This window comes from Cuculus canorus, chromosome 7, assembly GCF_017976375.1.
Source record: "Cuculus canorus isolate bCucCan1 chromosome 7, bCucCan1.pri, whole genome shotgun sequence".
In the NCBI taxonomy this organism is placed as follows: Eukaryota; Metazoa; Chordata; class Aves; order Cuculiformes; family Cuculidae; genus Cuculus; species Cuculus canorus.
In genome coordinates, this window is record NC_071407.1 from 22,623,532 (window position 1) to 22,649,416 (window position 25,885).

Here is a 25,885-nt window from a genome sequence, read left to right on the forward strand (position 1 = left end):
TGGAGCCTCCGACCCCGGTGGGGTTGAAAAAGTGTGTGGCCATGGCACCTGGGGACATGGTTTGTAGGCACAATGGTGTTGGGCTGATGGTTGGACTCGATATGCTTAGAGGTCTTTCCCAACGTTAGTGATTCTATGATTCTATCTTCAGTCCTCTATTATTTGAGACACTGCTGGTGCATGTAGTACTTTGCTCCCATGATGGGTCTCCCCACCAAAAAAAAGAGCTCCAGTGCAGAAGCCATAGGCCTAAATTAGGGCCTTCTCTTGGCCTTGTGAAAGCTATCAACATTCCAGTTGATTATGATGGGAGAAATACTGGGTTGGCCCAATTTCTCTCTATTTCTGCCAATATGATCTTGGGAGGTGGACTCACTCAACCGTGTACTTGTTGCTAATACTCTGAGCATGAATCTTCCCTGTTAAGCATATATTGAACTACCTTGATCTTTTCCTGTCTATAAGCAAGGCGTCCCTGTAGTTTAGGTCTCCTATCCCATTACTTCTCATCTCTTGTGGAAGCAAATGAGACACGGATTCATTTTTTTTTTTTTTTGGACATCATACAGTAGGATTATTTTGTAGTTGTATAAAACAATGTGCAAACTATTAAATAGAATAATGGAATACTGGAAGTTAAAGCAATAAGCTTGGATTATTTAAACCTTGTTACATTTTAAACGTGCAATATGTTTGCTAGAATGAATTGGTCTTTGGGGCTGAATACAGATATCCAGCCCATTTTGGAAAGAAAAAGTAATACCTAGGAATATAATTTAACCCAGTGTTGTAATTAGCTGGTCATTTCACATCACTAGAGTTCTGGTCTTGTTGTTTGGTTTTATAAATGACCCGTGTAGTCATCTTCTCATTATATATGATATGTTTAAAATAACCCAACAGAAACCACCAAACTGTTTGGATGAGACTCTTTCCTTTGGCAGAAGAGTGCTGAGTAAATTATTTAGATGGATTGTGCGGTACACTCCCCATTAATATGCCTTTGCAAAGTTATTTAAAACCCCAGGATCTGGAGGATCCTTTAACCATACCTTCAGGATATCATAATTCTCCCTGACTTCACCTCCTGAACATGAAGCAACACAGTATTTTCAGTCAAAACTCATCTCACTGTACAGCTGACTGATAAATAATGGATGTCACTGTGAGTGTAAAAGGCAGCTTTGTTCCTGGGTATGATAGAAACTATAGAAGCACAAATTCTGCTGTAGAAATTCAAACTCATACAGGACTAAATTGAGAAGCTAGGAGGACTAGACTGTTCCTTGGGACTTGTCTTCTGCCTGCATCATCAGATATGAGAACCTTTGATTGTCACACTGGGTCAACCGTATACCATGCCAGTATTGAGATGGAAATCAGAACTACTTTAAGGCTGCTCTCAATTCCTATCACCTTCTTAATGCCTTCAAGAAATAATGTCAGTTCTCTGAGATCAGGGAGGGAGATGTTTCTGTTCGCAGCTTCCTTACAACTTCACCTGTAGCAGATTAGTAAGGGATACGTGGTAGAGGAAGGTGTTGTAAAGCTGCCATGTGGGTTTCTTTATTTTTGGTTTCCAGATCCAGCATTCTTCCAGCACAGCATGAAGGTACAGTCGTTTGGTTAAACTGACTCTTTGCTTCTTCCATTTTTACCAGTTGTTGGAAAGCAGCTACTGCAGGAGGTCACCATCTGGCCCCAGATTTCAGTTCTGTGCAGTGGACTGAGGAGCTTTTAGTAGTCTGGATGATGTCATTAATATCAGCGTGTCTGCAAATGTGACACCACAGTGAAAGAATTCTAGGGAGATTCTAGATTGTGAATTATGATGCTGTGTTGTGAAATTTTGGCTGAAGAAGTGGTTGTGTAAAAGGCTTTCTGAACACAGAGGTCTCAGCCCTCAAACCCAACCTTATTTTACCAGCCTGAAACCTAAACAAGTAGTCTTTCTTGTATTTACCTCTTTTTCATTCTTTTGGCTTTACAATTTGGTTGAAAATCTACGCTAATTATAGATTTGATGCAATAAAACAGTATATTGTGTCTATTCCTATTCACACACTAGAAATTAGAAGTTCGGGGTGAGAAATGAAAAATTCATAGCCTTGGATGTTGAGAAAGTCAGACCTGCTGTCTCCCATTGAAGTCGCCTAGGTGAAGCTTTTTGACATAATGGAAGCATCAATGAACTGTTCTTGATTAGAAGTTTGACAGGTTGACACTATCCCCCTGAACAGGAAGACCAGGGTTGAAAGCAAATTTTAATACAAACAGAATTTCATTAATACCACAGTTTGCTATAATGGGGTTCTTTTTCTTTTTTTTTCTCCCACTTTTTTTTTGCTTAGATGGTGTCATTACCTTTTAAAGCGAAAAGATGCTATGGTTAAGCTTTGTCTCGGAAACAATGTCATACTAATGGAACGGGAGCTTTCAAGTACAATCTGAAACAACTGCCTGGCACAGTTCTGATTCTTGAGGCACAAACAAAACCAGTTTAATAGGGTGGTTCCTTTAAATGCAGGCTCTATTCCTTGAGCCAACATTTATTTTGAAGAGAGATAGTACAAAAATTCATTAAACAATATAAAATAATCAATATAAACAGAATATCTGAGCAGCCTTACATCTCCCGAGATCCAGAAATACGGTTTCGCTTCACTTTATTTACCTTCTGAGAGCGTTTTTTCTAATGTGGTATCTGTTAGACTCTATCTGCTCTGCTCGATGTTAGGGCTGTCACGATGAAAGTGCATAAACAATATCAATAATAGTTGTTGGCACATGAAAGGAACTCTGAGTGGATTGTTCTTTTGGAATCCAACTGTCAGGGGTTTTTGTTTGACTCTCAGGGATTTTTTTTTTGTATTATTATTTTTTATGTTTAATCCAAAAATTCTTATAATCTTAAATTGATTATTTGAAAAAACATCATTCTTTTAATATTTACATTGCAGTTTAATATTTATAGCTGGATGCCAAACAGTTCTAATGCAATTTAGTAAATATTTATTAAATCAGACTTGTTTTTAAAGACTGATAGTTTTGTAAGCACTCTAGCGCTGATACACTTTGAATGGAATGTCAGGATGTGCAAGTCAGTTCCTATATTGTCTTTCCATTCCTTGTTGGTAGTGATCCTTCTTGACTTCTTTTCACTGCTGAATAGTTAAATAGTTTAATCTCGCCTAGTTCCTTGATATTACCGGGTTATGTAACCTCCTACTCCATTCCCACTCATCATCTCCAGAATGTAATATTTGCATGTGGGTTTTTGACTTCTCATGTCAGATTTGCAGAGGCCTTTAAAGCAGTGTTTGAACCCACATCACTCTTCGTGATGTATCTTTAATTTCTCATTTATAGGCAAGTAAATTGACTTGCTGTGAGCTTACAGTCAATATCTTCCTGCTACTATTAAGCTGCAAGTGTTCAGTTTTTAGATGCACAGCTTGAGACTTTTACCACCTCACTTGCAGACTCATTCTGACTCTTTGTGAAGATGATGAGTGTCGAAGTACTGACTTGCCATGGAGAGCACAATGGGTACATCTTCTCAGTTTGGAAACCTAAAACCGAGCCATCTAAATCAATGAACTTGATACAACGCTATAAACAGTTTAGCCAGTCACCAACAGAGTAACTAATAGAACTTGGGCATCTGCTTCACATTTTCTTGGTCTCCTGCTATGTCATTCCTCTCTCTTTAAAGCATTAGTGACAAATTAAGTAAAAGTGGACATGTGAGGACTATGGGGAAGAGAATGTTGAAAACAAAGCAATTCAGAGCATTTCATCCTTTCTGTCCAAGTCAATGGCAGGTGTTCTATGTCCTATTACAGCCCTGGTAGTGTGTTATGTTGCATCATTTCAGCATACTTGCTTTCAGACTGGATGACTAAATGTCAGTTCAGATAGCAGTTATCCAGTCCAAATGATCCACAGTTGGATGGCAGCAGGTGAAGAGAGGAGTGTCCAGTTCAGGAGCCTGCCCTACCCACTCCATATAGGAAAGGCTGCAGATATTCCCAATTTTATTAGTTGAAAGAAGCAGATGTGAACTAGGAGATATTTTCCCATGATTTTACAGTTCTTTCATGATTGATTATGCATCTGTGCATGATGGAGGAGAGAGCTTTTCAGGATTAATATCAAGAGTTCTGATTATCCATCTTCGCATTTATTGACACAAAATGGGCAATAGACAACGTGTTATAAGCAAAAACTGTTTCACCACATTAGGAACCGTTTCTTTGCTAAAACACCCATGAAATCAGCCTCTTGACGTATTCCCCAGAAAGTTAATCTGATCATGATTGGCTCTGAGTGAAATGGAAATGAGAAAATTCCAATAAGCGAGTGAACATACAAACTGATTTTCAGCCCATTTTAAACACAGGTTGGCTGAAGACATTACTTGTGTAGGCAAGTAAGTGAAAAGCTGAAGCACATCTGAATGTAAAAGCCAAAATCAATTTGATTTTAAATGATTTTCAACTGATTCTAAAAAGCGATGGTGTGGAACTTATGTGTAAGGTTAAAAGGCATCAATTTTATTCCCTTCAGACTAAAACAAGCTTATTTTTTCTCCTTTATTCAATTTGTTGGTTTTTTTATCCCACCACTGTTTTCAAGGACCTGTGTATCACTTTAGCAGTTTTAGTCAAAATTATTGAACCAACAATACAAGTATTTTTATACACAGAACTGAACACCAGATGGGACTCCATGAATATTGTATTATTCATGGTCATTGAATTAGAGATGCCTAAAAAATCATCTAGTCTGCTGTGGTATGGCCTCAGCTTTATTCTCACTGCAGGTTTCTTTTGCCTGCATTCACTGAGTAGCCCAACAGATTGATCAAAATCCACTTTGAACATAGCAAGAGCTCCTTGTGTTGGATCCAGTGTGCTGCTGCTCAGATTGTGCTTACCATCCATTCACTGAGCAAAAGGATTTGGTAATACAAGATCCATAATGGGTCTGAAGAAATCTGGATTCCATTTTTGTCTTTGTTTTGCCCAGTCTTGGCAATCTTGAGCAAAACACTGGTTTTCTCTCAACTTTTGTTTCCTAAACTATAAAGTGAGAGTAATACTTCTTTTCTTTCCTCCCCCCCCGCCCCATATCTTGTCATCTGTCAGTTTAGGCTTTACTGTTTTGGGCTAGGAGACTGATTTCTATTGTGTGTGGAGCAGCATCAGCCCCTGCTTATCCCATTGGAAAACTGGGTTGTAGGTTCTTCAAGTGCTTAGAATATTGCAGTGCTAATTAACTTGGGATTCCAGAAACATTGTGATCAAACAGGGACAAAGAAACAGAAGGTTCTACAGGCTGGATGGACAGACACAAGCCAGGGAATTCAAATTGTTCTAAGTGACTGCTGCTTGTGTATATCCATATAGATATGATAAGGACTAAGGATTGTGGTCAAACACAGGTTTAAATTCTGTGGAGAGTTATTCCACAGCCAAGCCAAGAAGGGTTTAAATTAGTTGAAACTGGAGTAAAATAGAGCTTTCTGAAACCTTTGCACAAATATTCGTGATTGAGGATGGTGATAAATGTGTCTGTGCTATTAATTTAGAATCTGGTATCATAGATTCTAAAAATCTAATCCATTTGTCTGGCAATATTTTAAATGAGAACTAAACAAGCTAATTTACAATCACAGAATTTCTGAGCCTTCTTTACGTCGCTGTAAATTGAAGTAGAAGTTCCTCCAGAAATGAGACTGCGTAAGTGTCATGAGATTATTTGGATCCTCTCTCTTTCTCTTTCAGTCTCTCTCTCTGCATTCCAGTCCTTCTAGCTTCCTAGCCTATGATTTAGTTTTCTGTTTGTACTTACAACGGGGTTTTATTGCTAATGTTTTTGCACAGTGTAAATGAAAAGCAGCTTCCTGACTGTGTGCAGGGACTCAGAGTCAGCTCTCCATATTTGATACACCCCTCACAAAACTTATATGTGAAAAGAGATTCAGTATAAGCCAACAGGAAAGCTGGGGAGAGGCTCTTGATCAGGAGGTGCAGGGATAGAATGAGAGAAATGATTTTAAGCTGAAAAAGGGAAGATTGAAGTGAGTTCTTAGGAAGAAATGTTTTCCTGTGGGGGTGGAGAGGGACAGGTTGCCCAGAGTAGTTGTGGCTGCCCCGTCCCTGGCGGTGTTCAAGGCCAGGTTGAATGGGGCTTTGAGCACCCTGACCCAGTGGGAGGTGTCCTTACCCAAAGTGGGGGCTTGGAAATTCATTATTTTTATGATTCTGAACCTGACTCTCAGTAGCATATGCATGCACCTACCTGCATGTGTGAAATAATGCAAGAATGCCTAACCTGAGACCTGACAGACATCAAAAATACCAGAGTTCAGCCCTGGACTGTGTTCAGCTTAATGAGGGACTGAAATCCACAGTAAGACCTCACATTCCAGAATTTGAGTTATCCATCTTATGCTGAAAAGCACGTTGTGAGCAGTGATGATCTTTTCCCCCCTCAAGAGCTAATCTGGCACATAAGGGATGAGAATGTTAGACATTTGCTTATTTTTATTGCAAAGTAGTAGCTGATTTTTGACAGGACAAATGCTGAGGCCCTCTCAGGAGGATTGTGCGACCAGTGTGCTTTGCTTATTGCTCTGTGGTGTTGCCTCAACGTCTCAACAAAGCAGAGCCCACTATTATCCATTGCTTTCTCTTCTCTTGGAGCTGCTCTGGGTTGGCCAGGCAAGTCACTGGCTGCTTAGCAGAAATAGTTCATCCCTGCAAGCAACTCACCTTGACAGACATGGCTGCATGTTTTTCCAACTAGTACTTTTATTAGTGATTTTATGAGTTTGGCTGTTCATCCCTTGGAAGTGCTGACTGAGCCCATGGCTACAGCTCCCCATGGTTTGGCAGTGCGGTGCACATTACAAGAATGGAGAAGAGCTCAGTCTTTTTATTACTTTCTGTGCATGAAGCTGTATTTTCAGCGTCTGGACACGCTTCATACAGACTTCCGTCATGCTGGGTGGCCGTGAATGGAGTTACTGCATGGCAGAGAATGGTGAATGAAGCCATTAAATTATTTTTGTTGGGATTTTTTGGTGTTGGGCCTTCTAAAAGTAAAAAACTCAGCCTTTTCAGTCTGTGACTTCTCCTTTCTCAGTCCATACACAACCATTCCAGTTAGCCCCGCCACTCTATTCATAGAATTACAGAATGGTTTGGGTTGGAAGAGACCTTAAAGCCCCTCTAATTCCAACCCGCTGCCACAAGCTGGGACACCTCCCACTAGATCTGGCTGCTCAAGTCCCCATCCAACCTGGCCTTGAACACCTCCAGGGATGGAGCAGCCACAACTTCTCTGGGCAGCCTGTGCCACTGCCTCTCTACCCTCACAGGAAGACATTTCTTCTCAATATCTCAAACTCCTCTCTTTCAGCTTAAAACCGTTCCCTCTCTATTAGCTGCAGTGTTAATAATACATGAAATGTCTTTGAGCTTCTGTGTCATCGTGGAGAGGAGAGCTCACCCCAAAAAAGACCAACAACAGCCAGCTTTCTTGCTTCACCTTCAAGTGCCCCTATACTCTATTGCAAGCGCTTGTAGACGCTCAAATCATCGGAAAGTGATTGCCTGGGTAACCAGCACTGGTGAGTTTGGGGCTTTGAAAGCTGGGGGAGGAGGAAAGTTTGGGTGCATAAATAAGCTGAAAAAATCCTCACTGTCAAATGAAATGTTCCTCTGCTTTATCACCATTATTTTTAGTGAGATTTTGCATTATGGTACCTTGAGTTTTAAATTAAATGTCAAATATAATTTGGCACTACAAAGAATGAATTATGTGACTGCCCTTAGAGAAAATCAGAAGGCTTAGCTCTGTGAGTTAAATTGGTATCTGCCTTATACTGAACTGATGTGGGCTAATTGATTAGGATCTGACAGGATGCCATATTGCAAATTCAGCACAATTTCTTCCATTAAAAAAAAAATAGACCTAAGGTACCTTTAGGGAAAAGCAAAAAAATCTTCTGTAAAGCAGAGTGGAGAGAGAAAAAGAGCATCTTCAAGGACTCCTTTTGGCATTGATGGTTTAGATTCCCCAGAAGCCCACACTTTTACGGGGACAATATGGATGTTAATGCACCCTAGGTCACTTTGGAAGCAGATTTGCAATCAGGTATCAGGTTCTTCTGGCCTAATTTTAAAGAGCAGCAAAATATTTTTTCAGATAGCTGACTAAATCTATCTCCATAAGAACTAAGATGACAAAGTGCCACTTTAGGTCATTAGAGGAGGGTAATACATTTTAATCAGCAATTATATGAGGAAGGACAAACCAAATGCTATAGCAGTGGGTCATTTTAGAAATTCCGTATTTGTGGCCCTCTCCCTTTCAAAATGCATGATGTTATTTCCTGGAAACATCAGTCTTAAAAAACTATTGTCAAGTAAACAAGCCTTGTGTTTCTCACAGCCTTCATGTCTGTGTAGTCTGGGTTTAATTTTCTGTTAAGTACAGGCAGTGTTGTGGAGGGAGGACTAAGTTTGAAGTTCTAATGTAGTCAGGCTGGAATCTGTCACTCAGCTTATTGCATGTTGATGACTCAGTGCAGTTTCAGCTGTAAGCAGACCATGATTTATGGACACCAAGTGAACTCCTGCGGCAAAAACCAGCCATGAGATCAGAGCAGCAATAGGGCCCTTTTTTTGGCAGGAGACAGCGCCTGCATTTTTCTCATTCATGCCAAACTGCTTTGCACGGTAATTAGCTCTGTCCTCATTTAGTCTCCAGTCCCAAAGGGTAATGAAAGTCATATATCATCTTCAAGGCTGCTAATTATCCAGCTCAGTTACAGGTAGGCTTTGTAACTGTGAGAAGGGCCTGCCTGCTTGATATTTATTGCTCTTCCAATAAGCAAGCAAAGGAGAAGGGGGGTGGGGGAAACTTTCTTGAAAGCTTGCCCATACCCCTTGCCTCAGATCCTTGACATACCTTCTGCAAATGTGCTAGTCAGAGGGGAAATGTCTTCATTCCACATAGCCATTTTTCATGCTGTAACTAAACATTCAGCAAGAACAGCGAGCAAGTGCTTGAAACAGGAGAGAACAGACATTTGGGGTCAGCTCGTCTCCAGTCATTTGCTTGTGAAAAGACAATCCTTTGAATACACAGCCGTGAACACAGGAAGAAGTGCAATAGGGAAGAACAAGGAACTTCACTCTCCCACTCTCCTTCTCTACTCAATTCCCCTCCCAGCACATACCGTGGCAGCATCTTGAGAAAGCAGTGGAGTAGGACAACTGCAATAGTTTTACTGACAATATCCCAGAGGAAGCCTAGAACTCCATATTTGAATTCTTTCACCTAAAATACAGGCAAATTTAAATCTCTGTCTGGAGTCTGGGTCATGCCTGGCATTCTGCAATGGGCTGGACTATATGCTTGACAATCTCAGTTGTTTGGGATGCTGGTTATAATGGAGTGAGGTCTTCCAACTAGGAGCTACCTCTTGCTGTTATCAGTGTATTGACTAAACCAATAGCCCAAATAATCTGAGTCCTTATTCTGCTAAATAGTGCGCTTCCTGAACTTGGATTAAATCCTGCTGTGTTTTGTAAATGTTTGGTTCACTTTTGACCTCTGTTTCATTTGTATTTTGCCACTTCATTTCATCCTTACTTTAATTAGAAGGCCTGAAGACTGCAAGGTCCAAGACTGTTGCAGTGCCAGAGTGGAGACATCTCCAAATCCCATGAGTCAGTGAAGGAGTTGCCAGATGTCCTTTGTAACTGCCCAGTAACGTCTCGCGCTTCATGTGAAAAGCTCACAGAAAAGCTTTCTCCATTATTTCACATCAGATAGGTGCTTTTTCAACACTGGGGCAGTGGCTGCTATGAAAAAAAAAGCTACTGTGTGTATGCAGGAAAGTAATTTTGCCAGCTCCAGCAAAGGGCACATCAGTGCAGATGTTATGCAGCTGACCTGCTCCATGCATGCTGTGCACACAAGACATCATATCTTGAGGCACGACATCTGATTGCTGTGGCATTATCAAGGTTCCCTTTTACCACAGGGTCCATTGTCTTAAAAATCTCCGAGACAACCTTGTTTTGTAGAAAGGCAGCAATCAAAATAAGCAGGTGAAAAGGGAGACCTGGGGCAAGAGCAAACAGTAAAGCTCGGTGAGTAAAGAGCTTTGACTGGCGCTGACCTGTGGCTGGAACTGCAGAGGGCAGGATGAGGAGAGCACATCATTTGTGCACAGTAAGGGCAGTATGGGACTATGCTGGTAGAAGGAAGAGAAAGTATGGACCTATTGTCAGAGTAGAGACATGCTGGGAAGAGACTACGCTGTTAGGTATCTGGCTCTTCATGTGGGAAGCTGAATGCAGCACGGTGGGAGTTCTGCAGCCTCTCAAGGCTTCAAACAGTTGTGTGGCATTGGAAGGGGCCCAGCGCTGCTGTGGTGCCTCTGGGTATCTCCATTGGGTTCATCCAGGCCTGAATTTCATTTCTGTCAGCAGCAGAAAAGCACTTAAAGGGTGCGAATGTGAAAGTAAGGGAAGTTCCTTAAGCTTTGCACAGCTCCTCTTCTTGTCTTCACTTTTGTGTGAAAATGGGGGATCAACATGCACGATCAAATGTGTTTTTGTTTGTCTTTGCACTGAGAGTGGCAGAACATTTTTGCACTGTTTTCACCTTCTTCCTGGCCTGGAGGAAGCACTAGAAAGCTGGATGGGATCCGAGCGGTTCAGATACCAAGGTTCAGAAGAGCATTGCAAAGGGAGTGGGTGATCGTCTGTCGTCTATTGGCAGGTTCTCTTGAACTGAGCAGTACTCACCTGATTTATACCAGTCACAGTGGTGCCCTCCAAACCTCGAGTTATTCATCTGTGTTATCTTTGCCAAGTTTCCAAACCTGTTGAGTTGGACTTTCAGTAGCTGCATTCCAAGTGCTCTCACCCTGCCCTTCCTGGAAATAGGTATCTATGCAGCTCCTCCTGACTGGGTTGTATATCCTGCTGCTGGTGCCTGTATCCCCCTGTCTTTTGGGATCAAGGCTGGAGGCACCGTGCCACTGGTGGAGATGTGAAGGGCAGCGAGCTGGATAGAAGTCGTCCTTCATGACTGGAGTGGTGATCCATCTAATCTGATATCTTGGCACTGATAATGGATAGTGCTAACTGCTATAGAGGAAGCTGTCCTTTTTCTCCTATTACAATTTTTTTTCTCTGATATGGGTTTAAATTACTCTTTCTCCTCAATACTAGGAATTTATGCTTCTAAAAAAAAAAGTAGATTTTGCACTACTCATTCTCTAGTTCTCTAGACTTTTCTTTTTACACCTTTTGAACCATAGAATGGAATCATAGAATGGTTAGGGTTGTAAGGGAGCTTAAAGCCCATCAATTCCAACCTCCCCGCTGTGGGCAGGGTCACTTTCCACTGGATCAAAGTTGAAGTTTTGCTGCAGTCTTCCCTGTGAATTTAGTAGAGAGTGAGAGATGGATAATAGGAAGAAACAAATGTTGAAGCCTTCATCCAAATCCCGCTGAAGCCACAAGTGCATTGCCTTTTCCACCATTTGGTATAGATCTGTCTTCTAAGCCAGCTTTTCACGTAGTCCAAATTAGCATGGCACCAATATTAAGTATAGGTTTGGAAGTAATATTATCTGAGGTGAAGATGAGACAGTAAGGAGAAATGAATGTTCAAGCCAATTCTCTGTTGACAAAACCTTCTCTTAGAATTTTATTTCATTTGGTTTAATTTTTCCATTTATTGTCTCATCTCTTGAAGCAAACATTTGCCTGTTTCCATTTGTATTAACAGTAACTGTGGCATCATAGAGGTAGGTATCTCAAATGCTTGTTCTTTATCTACACTGATTTTTTTTCTACTGAGTTTTTAAGGGAATAATAGAAGGCTCTCTCTCAAATTAATTATTTTATGTCTCAGCCAGATAGGGTACCTGTTGTTCATGGTTTTTAAACCAAGAAGATTGCCACCCCTGGGCTCCTTCTCTGTAACAGAGAGAGAATCCTGGCACCTCTGTGCCTTTCTTGCTTTGGGAATGCTGGCAGGATAAAGGTGGTGAGTAAAGGCCAAATGTGTTCCTGCTCTCTGAGAAAGCTTTCTGAATATACAAGATATGTTTTTTCAAGTCAGTGGGGAGTTATTTCGTGATTGCTGGTCTGTTCTGCTCGGACTGTTTGAGGCTCTTCCTATCAGGGGTCATTGTGATTCTGTATCTGGTAACACCACAAAAGTAAGCGTGGCCGAGTCTTGCCTAGTTGTGTTATATCACTATATGGTTAATTACTGTGCTTATTAAGCAAGAAGGAAAACGTTTTTTTTACTAATGGGGTAAACAAGTTGCCACCATACCTGTGTTTAGGGAATTGTTGGTGGTAGTGGTTGTTTTGAGATTCATATATTAGTTATCACATTGAGTAAGTACATCCAGAAGCAATCCTTTTATTCCTGTCTAGCTTCATATGGCTGGACTCATGTTTATATGGTTTTCAGTCTCCAAACCGAGGGATCCATACAGCCGTTCTCATTCAAACGGAAACAGAATTCTCTTTTAAAAGGTCCATTGCAGTATTTGTTCAATCTCGGCTATTTCTATATCGTTGTTAAGAAACAGAGAAGCAAGGAACACCTCTTCCTCTAGCTAGTCCTGGCTGCTAGGACCAGAGATTGGAGAATTCACTCATCTCTATGTCTCTGCAGTATGATAACTGGCTCAATTATAGCTTGGGGTAGGTTGCTATCCAAGAAGAGAGTGAGAATTGTAGGAACTCTTTCTTTTCCGTGGCTTCCTGAATGCGCTCCTACCACTCTGATTTCTGCTTTCTCAGCTGCTGACACCTCATAGATATCTGTGGCCCAGTTGAGACTCATCGACAGAGGAATGCAATCAGAGCTTGCCTTGCAGCTTTCCACATGGTTCCCAGAGGCCTACATGCCTTGCAGGCGAAATAGCTTTTGTGCTTATTACTGATACAGATATTTTCATTTCATTTATGGATACATCAGTGCTGAAAGTGCTGATACACACAAGCTGGCTCAGCATGAAGAAAGTCTGGAACCAGGCATGGTGGGGAAATCTATCCATGCTTGCATTGTAGACCATTGCTTGGTCCAAGAGATATCATGATTGCGTGAAGACATCCAAACGACCTCTAGAATGAGCTCTTATCTCTGCGTGTAATCACATGGACTAACCATGCAGTCTGCATTGTGGAGTCAGATCCTGAAGTGCTCAGTGAGGAAAATTCTTGTTGGGATCTGGCAGAAGGGATGTACAATTTTTTCCAAAACTACTTGAATATGCAATAGCAGCTGCAGGTAGTCAAATCCAGCATAGGATTGTACCCCACATCATATGCTTCAGCACTTTATACAGACTACGTTTAAATTAATTTTTAATTACCTCATTATACAGATAGGAGATCTGCTCATCTCAAGTTTCCTAACCATAACTTTGCCTGCAGGTCTCTCTATCAGACAGCTGGATGATGCCAGCACCCAACTAGAGCTGGAAGTGCTCAGACCCTGCAGCAATAAGACTAATATTAAAAGCCCTGATAGCATCAGGCACCACCCTCCATTATATCATGATTGCACTTCCATCTTCATGCCCAGTCTTTACAGACTTTAAAGAGCTTGTGGGGGGTGGAGGCTCGTGACTGCTGGAAAACCTACATGCCACGAAGAGCCAAAGCCGACTGACTGTGCATGGTGGTGTTACCCGTAACCTCAAATAGTTTTTGATGATTAAGTGCAAGTTCAGCCCACCCAAAGTGATTCATAAGGAATTGTTGGTCCGATTGCAAACCACAGATCTTCTCCCTCTTCTGGTTGGAAAAGATTTTCTAGAGACACATCTAGTGAAGTGTGACAGTGCTGGTTGCCTATAATAGTATTACCTGCTTTGGAAATAACTTCTCTCCTCTTTTTGTGATCTTTCCCTTGTTGTGAGATTTGCCGTACAGGTATATAGCTTGCAGCATCAATAGGCATGGCTGAGAAAGTCCTAGCTCTGCAGACCTGCAATGAAGGTATGGATAAAGCCATTTGTTTGGGATTGTACAGGAAATACACAGCACAGAAAGGAACAAGGCACAGATCATTTAATGTCCAAGTATTGTTCTTATCCCCCTGATACCTCCATGTTAGTCTCTTTGTTAGATGTTTTTAGTCCCATTTACATATTCTTGGAGCTTCCAAACCACTCCAGTGTGGCAAAGCTGATGACAATTATGATGAGATTATTCAGAAAAACTGGTTTTTTCTCTTTTGTTCCTTCCATTTGCTATCAGAACTGACCTCAGAAAACTAATTTCCCTAAGACTGGGAAGGAATGGACATTTCATGTGTTTCACGATGGCTTTTTAGGGATAGAGGCACTGCAGGAGACTACTTGCTTTGGACTGATCAGATGGAAGCAAGGGCTCTCAACTTGACACAAACTGTAAACTTGACTCAAGAATTCTAGTAAAAAAATGTATGATTTATTCTTCATGGTACAGAAAATCTTTTTGAAAAGATCTTTAATCTCAATTTAATTTCCATGAACTCCTCTTTTTGGCCTGTGTGGAACCAAACCACACTCCAGTGACAGGAGGTAATCCAGCTGCAAAGGCTCCTTAAGCGATTGTCCAGCCCTTCACACCTCGGGAATTTCATAACAAATGGAGTCAAGTGAACACATTGGGAGAAGGGAGTGTTAGACAATGAACAGATCTGAATGAGTGGTGAAACCAATGACTCATCTCAGTCTCTAATTTCATTCCTGTTCAGATTGTTTATCTAGGAAGAACAGGACAGGGAATGTGTAAGGATATACGTGCTGTTTATTTAGATCTGTAGTAGGAAGCTAATTCCTAAGCAGAAGCTTTGCTGTGAAGCAGAGACAGACTGATTTGCTATAGGGATATAATTAATTTATTTATTTTAATGGCATTTCTTGTCTTTTGTTTTATGTGTAACAAAAGAAGATAGTGACTTTCTTTAAAGTTCATCTGTCTGAGAACCCTCATTGTTATTGATTTCCATTCAACTCCTTCCAGCTTCTCTATGAGTTGATGGCGTTCAAGGGGCAAAGCTTTGTGATATGTTTGCTGTAGGTTTATTAACACTGTATAAAGCCTTGTCTCTTCTCTGGTTTGTGACTGTGGTGAACCTGAGGATGGAAAACTAAGCTGCACTGAAGCATTTCAATATTCTATTTCACTGCAAACTCACATTAAATATGCTATTCTCTTTGAAGTCAGAAAATTGCTGACTGACATCGACGGAGTATCTATTTCTGTGTTTCTGACAATATTGCTTCTTCTCTGGTACGGCAGTCCCTGTGGCCGCTGAAACTGAAAAGAAGCTGAGATTGTTTGTCAGAGGTCAGGACTACCAAGAGCCCAGATAATTCCCCCTCTAACCAGCCTGGCATCCCCTTCCCCTGCTCTTTTCAACTTGTTCTAACCTGTTAGTACCACTGCCACTGTCGGCGGTCTGTGCTGGATTGGCAGTAAGCACACAAATAGGGGATGGAGGTTGGACATAAAGGGGGTGGGGAGGTGAGCACATGTTTTGCTTGTCCAAGAGTGCTCTCAAAGAACCTGGCTATTTCTCTGAATATAGAAGTGCAGAGGATTTTCTGTAAGAGACAGGCATCATGCCTCCAAAAATTATTTGTCCCTGATCTTTCAAAACCCTTCATAAGGTACCTTGCCAGTTCTGTGCTGCTGAGCAGTAGAGCTGGGAGGATTATTTCAGCTGTGGCAATCAGTTTACACCTTGAACCACAAGATCGGATTACTTTTGGTATTTAATTTTGAAATATTTCCCCCAGATGTACTCTACCTTTGCGTATTTCCCGGATGAATTTCATTTTGTTATTTCCTGCTCTTATTTCTAAGCTTTCTCAGGTCCTCTGTGTTATTTCTCTGTCTTCACTTGTGTTTGCAACACTTCCTAATTTAGTATCATCTGCAAATGTAAATACTGCATCAGCTCTTAGTATCACCTGATCAGGGGGTTTAAAATATTACTGAAATATTAAAACCTTGAGTTTAACACAAATTTCCTAAGAGGCGGTTCCCTTGAGTTACTTATTCTTGGGAGCAGTTGTGTATGGTTTATGTATATGACACTTTGGACGTGCAAAAGATTCCTCAATGAAAATTGCTGATGTCAATTTATGCTTTATTTGCTCTGAAAAACTTAGTTTACAGACATCTCAAGGTGTGAAATAGCATGAATAGGGAGTGGGAGCATGGTTGTACGATCAAATATGTGAGTTTTCTATGGGAAGCTTCTAGCAAAAGCTAACTCAAGCTGTCACAAACATACTTCATGTTGTAGGTGAAAAAGTAAAGACTACAGTAGGAAAAGACAGCTTGGTCCAAGGAATCCTTATAGTTATTTTAAGGAGCAGGAAATTAGATTGGATATTAGAGAAACTTTCTTTACCAAAAGAGTGGTGAAACATTGGAAAAGGTTGCCCAGGGCAGTGGTGGAGTCTCCTGGAGGTGTTCAAAAACGTGTTTAGATGTGACACTTTGGGGCATGGTTTAGTGGGTACAGTGTAGTTGGGCTGACGGATGGACTGGATGATCTTAGAGGTCTTTCCCAACCTTAATGATTCTATGAATCATGTGAGAAGTAGCAAAGAAAGAGGGTCCAAGAGCAGTGTTTTGTGATCCTAGGAAATGGTGCTTTGAACTTGATTTATACTAAGTGGAAACCAGGGAACTGAGAAGGAAGAGCATGAAAAGACAGAAATATTTGAAGTGGCCATTGAAAGTAAAAGAGTAAGAAAGCTGTGAGCGCCCCCCTCCCCCTAAAAAAAAGAAGCTACATAGAGGTAGCTGAGGCAGGAGATGATGAATGTATAAACTCTGAGCAACAGAATACCGAAAAGGCTGGATTTTTAAAGCTTTTAGACTCCGTTTTATGCGAGCATCTGAACAAACATAGTTGACTATTTCAGATGACTTTCCATTAAATTATTTACTCACGTGTAGTCTATCATGCGTTGCTTCATTTTTTTTAAATCTAGTTGTTGAGCAGTTCCTTGCAAGTTCCTTATGCAACCTCTGTTACTGCTTCACATGACCTCATGGTTCTTGCAGGTTATACTTTCTTGTACTTGTTTGGTTTTAGTGGAGATTCCTCACTGAGTTGACGTGTCTTTATGAATTACTTGCTCTTCCTTACCTTTTGTAATTCCTTACATTCTTGATGCAGAAGAAAGAACATAATGAGTTATTTTGTTTACTGTTTTTCTTTTTACACAATACCAGTTGTTTCTTGCTTTCTGAGAGGATTTTTTATTTAGTGGCTTTTAGATTATTATTTAATAGCTATAACCCCAGCATAATGGATCATATTTCTTAATTACTGCCACTTTGTGTTTTAGATACTTTATCAGGCCTAATCATGAACTAGGTGTCTGGTGCTGAGCAAACACACAGTGAAGGAGAGAAAGGAAGACCTTAGAGCAGCTTCCAGTACTGAAAGGGGCTACAGGAAAGCTGGAGAGGGTTTCTTGATCAGGGAGTGCAGGGACAGGACCAGGGGGAACGTCTTTAAGATGAAGCAGGGGAGATTTAGATGAGATCCTAGGAAGAAATGTTTTCCTGTGAGGGGGGCAGGAGGGAATGGCCCAGGTTGCCCAGAGAAGGTGCGGCTGCCTCATCCCTGGGGGTATTCAAGGCCGGGTTGGATGGGGCTTGGAGCAACCTAACCCAGTGGGAGGTGTCCCTGCCCATGGCAGGGGGAGTGGAACTAGATGGGCTTTAAGGTCCCTTCCAACCCAAACAAGTGCACTGCCAGTGCTTCTCCCTGTTTTGGTAGATTGGTTTTAATGGGACGGGGACACTGGGGAAAGGGAGACCAGCTGGTAGTTTACACAGAAAATATTCTGTGTTGGAGCGGGTCAGCTCAGGAGCCTGTGTGTAAGCGAAAGCACTGCCCTTGCCAGACTACAGTCCAGTGAAAAAATAAAAAGCTATGTGGTTCCCTGGGAACCTCTCTTATTAGGCAATTTTAATATTGCTGTAATAAGCTCTCTTTAAGCCAGACCTTGGGTAAGGCCTTAGAAATACTGAGCTGTACCATGTGGCTTGTAACAACTATCACAAAGTATTGATTTATTCCATAACCGCTCCCTGCCATGTGTTATGTAAATAACGATGTTTGATAGAGTGTGTGGTTCTTTGTGCTGTAATGCATAGGTCTTGGGGAGGTCTTGAGGCTAGAGATGAAAGGCCAACTGCCTCCAGTTGTCCTCAGGATGTGTGCGGGACGCTGCAGCTGCACACACAGGCACCGAGCCCTTCCCTCTCAGTACATTTTATAAAGGCGATTATAATGTTTTTTCTGGTTCTGATCTGGGTGGGTGCAATCTTCTAACTATACAAGTTTGGATTTTCTCAGGTTGTCTCCATCTTCAACAATAGTAGTAATTCTCCACTGGAAAAAACTAAATTCACTTCAGTGCTTTCACTGCATATGCTCGTTTCTATTCAGATTTAACCTAGAAAAAAGCAGGCAGGCTGGAAGCACCACTAATTGTTCTCCAGCTTGTAGGTTGCAGAGCAGCCTTGTTCTGTTTTCCCACAGCCAAGAGAAGGCCTCAAGGCCAAAATGTCACCTCAGATTTCTTTTGATCTCGACTTATATTTTATTAACCCTTTTAACTTCACTGAGGGTGTGTGAGGAAACATGTATATTCCCTTTCACATAAATCCAGCATTGTCCTTACATCTTGCGTGCAAATGTATGGACAGTTTTTCATACAAAGGATTATTTAGATGTCATCTATATGCCCTGTGAGTTACAGATAAGAAGGGGTGGGCAGCATTTATCCTGCAATGTTTATGATTTATTCTCCTTTTATTTTCTCTCTTTAACTCCATCCAAAGTATTTCTGAGAAATATAATACTAGAAGCCTTTAATGGCACCTTTTCATCTTGCAGTTGCAGAGTGCTTTACAGGGCTTAATTAAATATTACAGCGTGCCTTTCAGGTGAGTGTAATTTGAATGCATCCATTCCTGTGAGGAAACTGAGGCAGGGAGTGGTGACTAACTCAAGGCTAGGAGCCAAATAAAATGTCGGAGCGAGAATTATGGCCCAGGAGATTTGATTAGTACTATATAATTCCAGCACAATTTGGTTCTTAAAGATTTCATCAAATAGACACCACAAATGATGGCTGCCTGATCTGGCAGAGGAGCCAAATAGCTTTTCCAGACTCTTCCTTTCCTTAGCGTTTGTGATGACAAGTGGTTTATGCCTCAATCCAGTTTTGGGGCCTCTCAAAGCTTTGGGCATGTCACATGTTTGCTCAGCCCTCCAACACGATCAGAAGAACATGAGTGGATGGTTACTTTCTACTTCCATCATCTTCTCAGCATATGGTGTAGGCCTTTCATCCCTTTCCACTGACAGTCCTGTTAGGACAGGATCTGAACACATCCATCAACTCCGAAAGCCATGGTCTTCTACAGCATAAACTCTGTGATGTTAGTTGTGAACATGGGCCTCCTTGCCAGTGATGAAGGGGGAGTTTTTCCTCTTTCTCCTCACTGCAAAGTATTGAAAGCAGCTTGTCCTCATGGACAGGTGGAAAAGAAGAAAGCTGATGGAAGGAAAAGTGTCCTTTTAATCTGCATGTTTATCTTACAAAGGTCCTTTATTGATTCAGTCATCAGCACTGAGCACCCAAACACAGTCACAGAAAGTGCTGTTGGATAGGACTCACAGCATCACATGAGGATGGGTTATGAAAGTAAGAGGATACTTTGTGAGTCCTCAGCAATCATGGGTTGAAAATCATACCTGCTTTGACCAGAGCCTGGCTGTGAGGGGTATGAAGCTCTGCGGTGTGTCTCATGCATATCTGGCTCCCCACTCTGTGCTCTGATCCGCAGAGGGGATGTTATTACCTGACTAGTCTGGCAGACCTGGTACACTGGAGTTTAAAAAGTCGGGTATGGCCATTTCTTTGAAGGCAGATGAAACAAGACTGAAATTGAGCATGTGAGATGCAGGCTGAGAGTGCCTTTCCGCTTTGTACCAGTCATCACAGTGAGAAAGTCTTCTGGCTGGGAGACAGAACAAGGAGACCAGTAGTTTTAATGAGTTAAGGTATCCATCTTTGGGAAATCAGTGTCGTGAATTAACTTTTCATTCTCTCAGCAGAGAAGCCAAAGATTGAATGATGTCCCTTTGTCATGAGAAAGCTATCTCAGACCTAGAGGAAAGACTCTTGCTATTGTATGCACAGCCCCTTGCTGCCTGGCTCTGCTGGAGCCTCAGCATGCACTGGGCAAGCACTACTGCATCTGGGCTTTCCAGGGCCTGAGCAGAACTTGGCAATCACGGTACCTGACTCCAGTCCCTCCAGGTAGGGAATGCAATGTGGTACAATAAGACAGTCAGTTTGTAGCCACCAGGCGGGTATGATGGAGGCAAAGTGAAGTTCCCGATTTCTATCATGGTCAGCCTGGTCTCTTAAAAGCACTTGCCTAAGAGTGAAATAGCCCCTTGCAGTCCTGCAGAAGCTGATCTTCCATTGCTGTTTTATGAAATGAGCATTGCTTCATTTGTCTTTTTATCAGAATGTTATAATCAGAGTACAAATGAAGCCATGCAGTTGCTAAACATTTTTTGCCACTTACTATTGGCTGTCATTCTAATACCTTTCTTTTCTCCTTCTTGCTGACCTCTTCTAATCCTGAAGCCAGCAGCTGTGGCCACATGCACAGGACACACTTTGACAGCAGCAGGACTCAGCTGACGGAGTCTGGAATACATTATTTCAGCAGTAGCATCTGAGTCTGTAGCTGGATCCTCTATAACTGTACTGAAGGTTGAAGGCCTTGGATTTGTTGTCCTTTTCATCTCTCCACTACACCAGCACTGCAAAGGGACCTGATAGTCTGCGTAGAAAACTAGGCCCTTGGGCACAAGATTTACTTCAGGATTAGAAAAACAGCTTTTTGTAATTTGCTAGTGCTTGTTTGTGTGTGGATCTGTTTCACTACCCTGACTTCACATCGAAGTGTTTGAGCCGTGCTGTATTCAGTGAGAGCAAGAGTGCATGTTTGTCTTTGCGAAAGCACACAGAAACACCGTCAGGAACAAGGTGACAGAGACCTGAGTACAGCACACCTTGCATGATTCACTGCTAATTTCAATGACAGAAAGCAGATTTTTATATTATTGATTTTCTTCCAGATTAAAACCTCTGCAACAGACACTGTTTTGAACCTCACTTATGATTGAGGCTATTTCACAAGAGTGCTTGGGCTCCTTTGAAACCTCTGGGTGGGGTTGAATCAGTGACCTGGGAGACATGAGGCCACTGGGAAGGAGTGCAGAGAGTGCCCTGGAGCCTAATTCCCCTCTCAAAGCACAACCTATTCCTGTTGACCACACTGCCCAAACCCCTCAGCCATCAGCAGAGCCACAGCAAAAAGTCGGTCGTGTATTTCAGGAGGAATTTCTGCCAATCCCGTGGTGGATAAAGCAAGAGGAATTCCCTGTGAGCAGAGAGGGCGTCCTGGAGATCAGGATGTGCTCCAGCTCTTTGGTGAGAATGATTCTAGAGGGATGTTTAAGTGGATGGTTTCTAGGAAGATTAGCAGCACCTTTCATTTGTCCTTTGAAGATTATTTTTGCTCTGTAAAGGGATTTTTTAGATGGCAAACCAGTGCAAAGTCACACACACAAAAAAAGGAGAAAACACAGGATTATGGGAAGAAGTTGAGATTCTGTCTGTGTTATTGAACGATCCTGGAATACTGTAACAAGGGGACAGTTGCATGCTTAATCATCTCACTCTTACAAGTGGAAATTATACTTGACAACAGAGTGCACTGATATGAATGTAAGAGTTCAGGAAAAGAAAAAGAAAACCTAAGGAACAAAATAAGCATAAAATGTAAACAAAATTCTGCTAGGAGTATTTGTAGTGACAGATGCTGTGGTTGATAGGGCAAAAAAAATATATTCCTTTCTCCTAAAGGGAAATAGGTGGAAGTCCATCAAATAAACTTTGTCCTCACATATTTTATTTTTGCATGGAGGAAAAGGAAAAGATCTTTTTTGATGTGGGCTTTTTTTTTTTTTCCTTCTTATGCTGTTTTTTCCCTTTCTGCCATTCCAGAAAAAAAAGATCATGGAAGACAAGTCAGGCAAAAGGAAAAAAAAGGCGGGGGGGGTGGGGGGGTGGGGAAGGTTACTCTGAGTATCAGAGAGGGGGCTAATTGTCAAGGTTATATCTCCAAAGATGATTGATGTGAGGCTGGGTTTTTCTGTCAGCCTGTCACAAAGCAGGAATGTTTAATGTTCTCATTATTGGTTACGCTGTTGTGTATATTTCTCTGTCAGCACTGCGGACCCATCTGAACTGCCAAGGCACTTCAAAGCCCTGCAGGTCATTTATCATCCTCCTGACGCTGCGAATGTTCAGCCTCAGCTGAGTGCCAGGGATTTGTTATGACTTGAGAGCCAGCTGACAGACAGGTCTGCTGCAAAAAGGATTCCTTTTTGTCACACTGTGAAAACATCAATGTTCCTATAATGGCCTACAACTGTCAAAGGGGACTGCCACCTGACAGTTGTGTGGTCTCACTAATTTGCAGCCCGGTGACTTGTTTCCTTGAGTTTAGATTCAGTTACGGTGTCACATGCAAACAGGTCACCATCTGTCGTCCTGTGCCAGGGGGCATAGGGTGGGGGGGAAGGAGAGAGGGAGAGGGAGAAGGAGGGAAAGATGGAGTGGCAAACTGGGGATGGGGGAGGTGCGAGGGAGAAATGAGAACGGCTATGCAAATCAAAGCCACATCTTGATTTCAGATTCCCCTTTCCCAAACGTTTCTAGCCCACCGCAATGTGAATCTCTGAAAGTTGGAATGAAAAACGAGGCAGGGAAAGAAAGGACCTTGCGAACAGCCAGAGCTGGAGAGAGAGAGGAGAGGAGAGAGAGAGAGAGAGAGAAATATCAGGGCTTTGTTTCCTTTCCCAGGCCATGACATGATTAATCGTTTTCTTCTGATCTAATTTTGGAACATGAAAAACAGCACATTTGTCTTGAAGAAAAATGATGTGCCGTACTGCGCAGATGGAAATTTCGAGCAATGAAAAAGATTAAAGTGAAATTCCACTCCTTAGACCTAATCATGAGTTGTAGATTATTCTGTCGTTCTAACCAGATGGTAGGCTTGATTCCACAACCCCCTTCTTATATTAATGAATACTAGACTGTTATATTTGACTTAGGTAAGTGAAATGTCTATCAAGCCTAATGGACTGCCAGCCAGTATAACACATGTTGTACCACTGAGGGTCCTTGCTGCATTTTTCATGTTTTATACTAATGTAGAACATTTTGTTTCCTACTGTTTTCCATCATTGTCACTGTTTGCTAAATATTTTCACATGTAGGGGGAAAAAAAGTAAAAAACTTGTGTCCAGAGCTAATTTCCTCACGTTGGTCGCAGCTATAATTCTACAAGTAAAACAGTCACCCGAAGCAATGCATACAAGAACTCAATAGTAACTTGATTAAGTTCCCAGTCAACAAGACTGCACTAGGCTGTATGTTAACAAACCTAATTATAGGCAGCATGGTGATAAATTGTGCGGGGTGCATGTAGCACATCTCTGAGGTCATGTCTAGAAAAGAAGTTTTGCCCCAGGGGACAGGGATGGGGTGTAATTTCTAAATAAAGTAAACACAGGTTCATTGATGTTTCCCATTGGGTTGCCTTCCACTTTCTGACAAACGTTATTCTGGCAGGGGTGTCCCAAGAGATCCTCATGAGAACGGAAGAGTGGAGGAATGAGAGGCTGGGGGATTCTTTTTAACCTTTCCAACTGTGCAGTCCTGTGACCACCATGTAATCTCTACCACGCCTGGACTTGTCAGAGACATGGGGACTGGTAATCTTATGTTAGGATGCATACCGCCACTTGTTATCTGAAACCACGTTATCATTTTCAGCATTTAGCTGAACGAAATAACACTTGTCATCTGTGCTGAATGTATGAGTAGGGTGGGATCGCTTCTTTGTACATGAAGTACGTGGTAAAAATCTTGATTGAAAAAGCAACACTAGGGCCTTTGTTGCACCCAGCATGTGCGTGAGTGCTGGCCCTTGGCTCTGTTGGGGAGCACACCACCAGGTAGAGGAAGCATGCATGCACAGTGCTAATTTTAGACATTGAAAGAAACAACAGGATGCGTGGATCAAGTTACTCTCTGCCTAGGAGAGAACAAGTCCAGAAACTTGAGTAAGCAGGCAAGAGTTGTCCAAATCTGGACTTAGTGAAGTGTGATAGATACAGTAAAGTTGTAAATGTTCATTTAGGCTGAAGAAATCAAAGCAAGGCACCAAAGTACACCTCCAAATCAAGTAACTAGGATATTTACATTTGAACAAGAAAATCTTATGGATAATGGAATGAATTTCGAGCTTACATCATTGCTTTGGTGATTTTGTTTTTTAAAACTGTTTCTTAAGGTCAAAATCCCAAACTCCTCACAACATGCCTTCCTCAGCAAAATCATCATTGATGTGAACTGCTGAATAAGGATGTTTGGATTACACCGTAGAATAAACTCTGCAGGGCCCTCCAGTGTGAGTACCCTGCACTTTGGATCCTCTTTGCTTTCCATTTTTCCTTTTTCTCACACACACACGTCATTTTTTGTAAGGAGAAGGTGAGGAAGTCCTGAGCAGGAGGGCTGGGTTTTGCTCATTGTATCTTGCCCACACTAAAAACAAACATACTGAAAGGCTCAATTTAGTCTGTCTTAAAATGTTTTCCTTTGTAATTAATTTTAATTACAAAAAAAATGTATTTTTCTAATGATGGGATCTGTTCAAGAATACAAGCTAAAATACCAAGTTGCTTTCACCACGTGTCTGTTATGGTTGGATCTAGATTCTGCCTTAGCCCTCCTCAAAGCTTATTCTCAGGAGATGAAAAGTTTTCTTTGATGAGAATTCCTGTGCAAAAAGTTGCACGGCAGGGATTTTTTTTCAGTTCATTTAGGACAAAGCTCGCCCTTTCGCTGTGTTTACCTGAGGGCAGTCTAGAGGAGCAAGCTACCGCTTTAAAAAGCTCGGTGCAGCTTACCAGCCTGCGTAGCTTGGAACCTCTGGGGAGGACTGGCTTTTCTTTGCAGTGTTGCTTCTCCTCTGCGCAGGGCGTGTGGAGCTGAGTTGGCAGTGAAGGGAAAGTAATTTGTTCCTGACAAGGGCCAGTAGCAGACTATTTCTTCACTAGAAGAAAGTGACAATCAAGCAGGAAATTGCAGCTGCAGTTCCTTATTCGAACTGATCCTCCTTAGGAGCTGGTAGACATATCTTAACTTCGCCTTTAGCTTGTTTTCCTAAGCTTCATGGTTTTGCTTTCCGTGAAATGTCAAGCACCTCCAATTCCTGCAGTGTTTACAGTTTGGCCTGTGGAATTCGTGGCCTGCTCAGCGTGTGGCAGCATTACAGTTTTATTGTGTAAGTAACACAGGAAAGGCAGGCATTGCTCTTCCCCAGCAGCGTTTCGTGAGAGTGACTGCAGCTTGGGGACAGGACTTTGATCTATACTGAGGAAGAGACAGTACATCTGAGAGGGAGAGCAAGCTGTCTTTTGTTGTAGAATCCTTACTAAGCCAATATCAACCAACATTGTGTCCTGGCAGCCAACCAAGTCCTGGGGTGCATCCAGCACGGTATTGCTTGCTCGTTGAGGGAAGGGATTGTCCCACTCTGCGCTGCACTGGTGCAGCCCCACCTCGAGCACTGGGTGCAGCTTTAAGCACTACAGGACAGAAAGGACATCAAGCTACTGGAGAGTGTTCAGATGGGGGCCA

General features: G+C 42.0%; 1 long non-coding RNA gene across 3 annotated transcripts in view; it reads left to right on the plus strand.

The window, feature by feature from the left end:
• Positions 1 to 25,885, plus strand: part of LOC128852673 (uncharacterized) — a 150,258-nt gene that overhangs the window by 62,204 nt on the left and 62,169 nt on the right. The gene's annotated exons all lie outside the window — the stretch shown is intronic.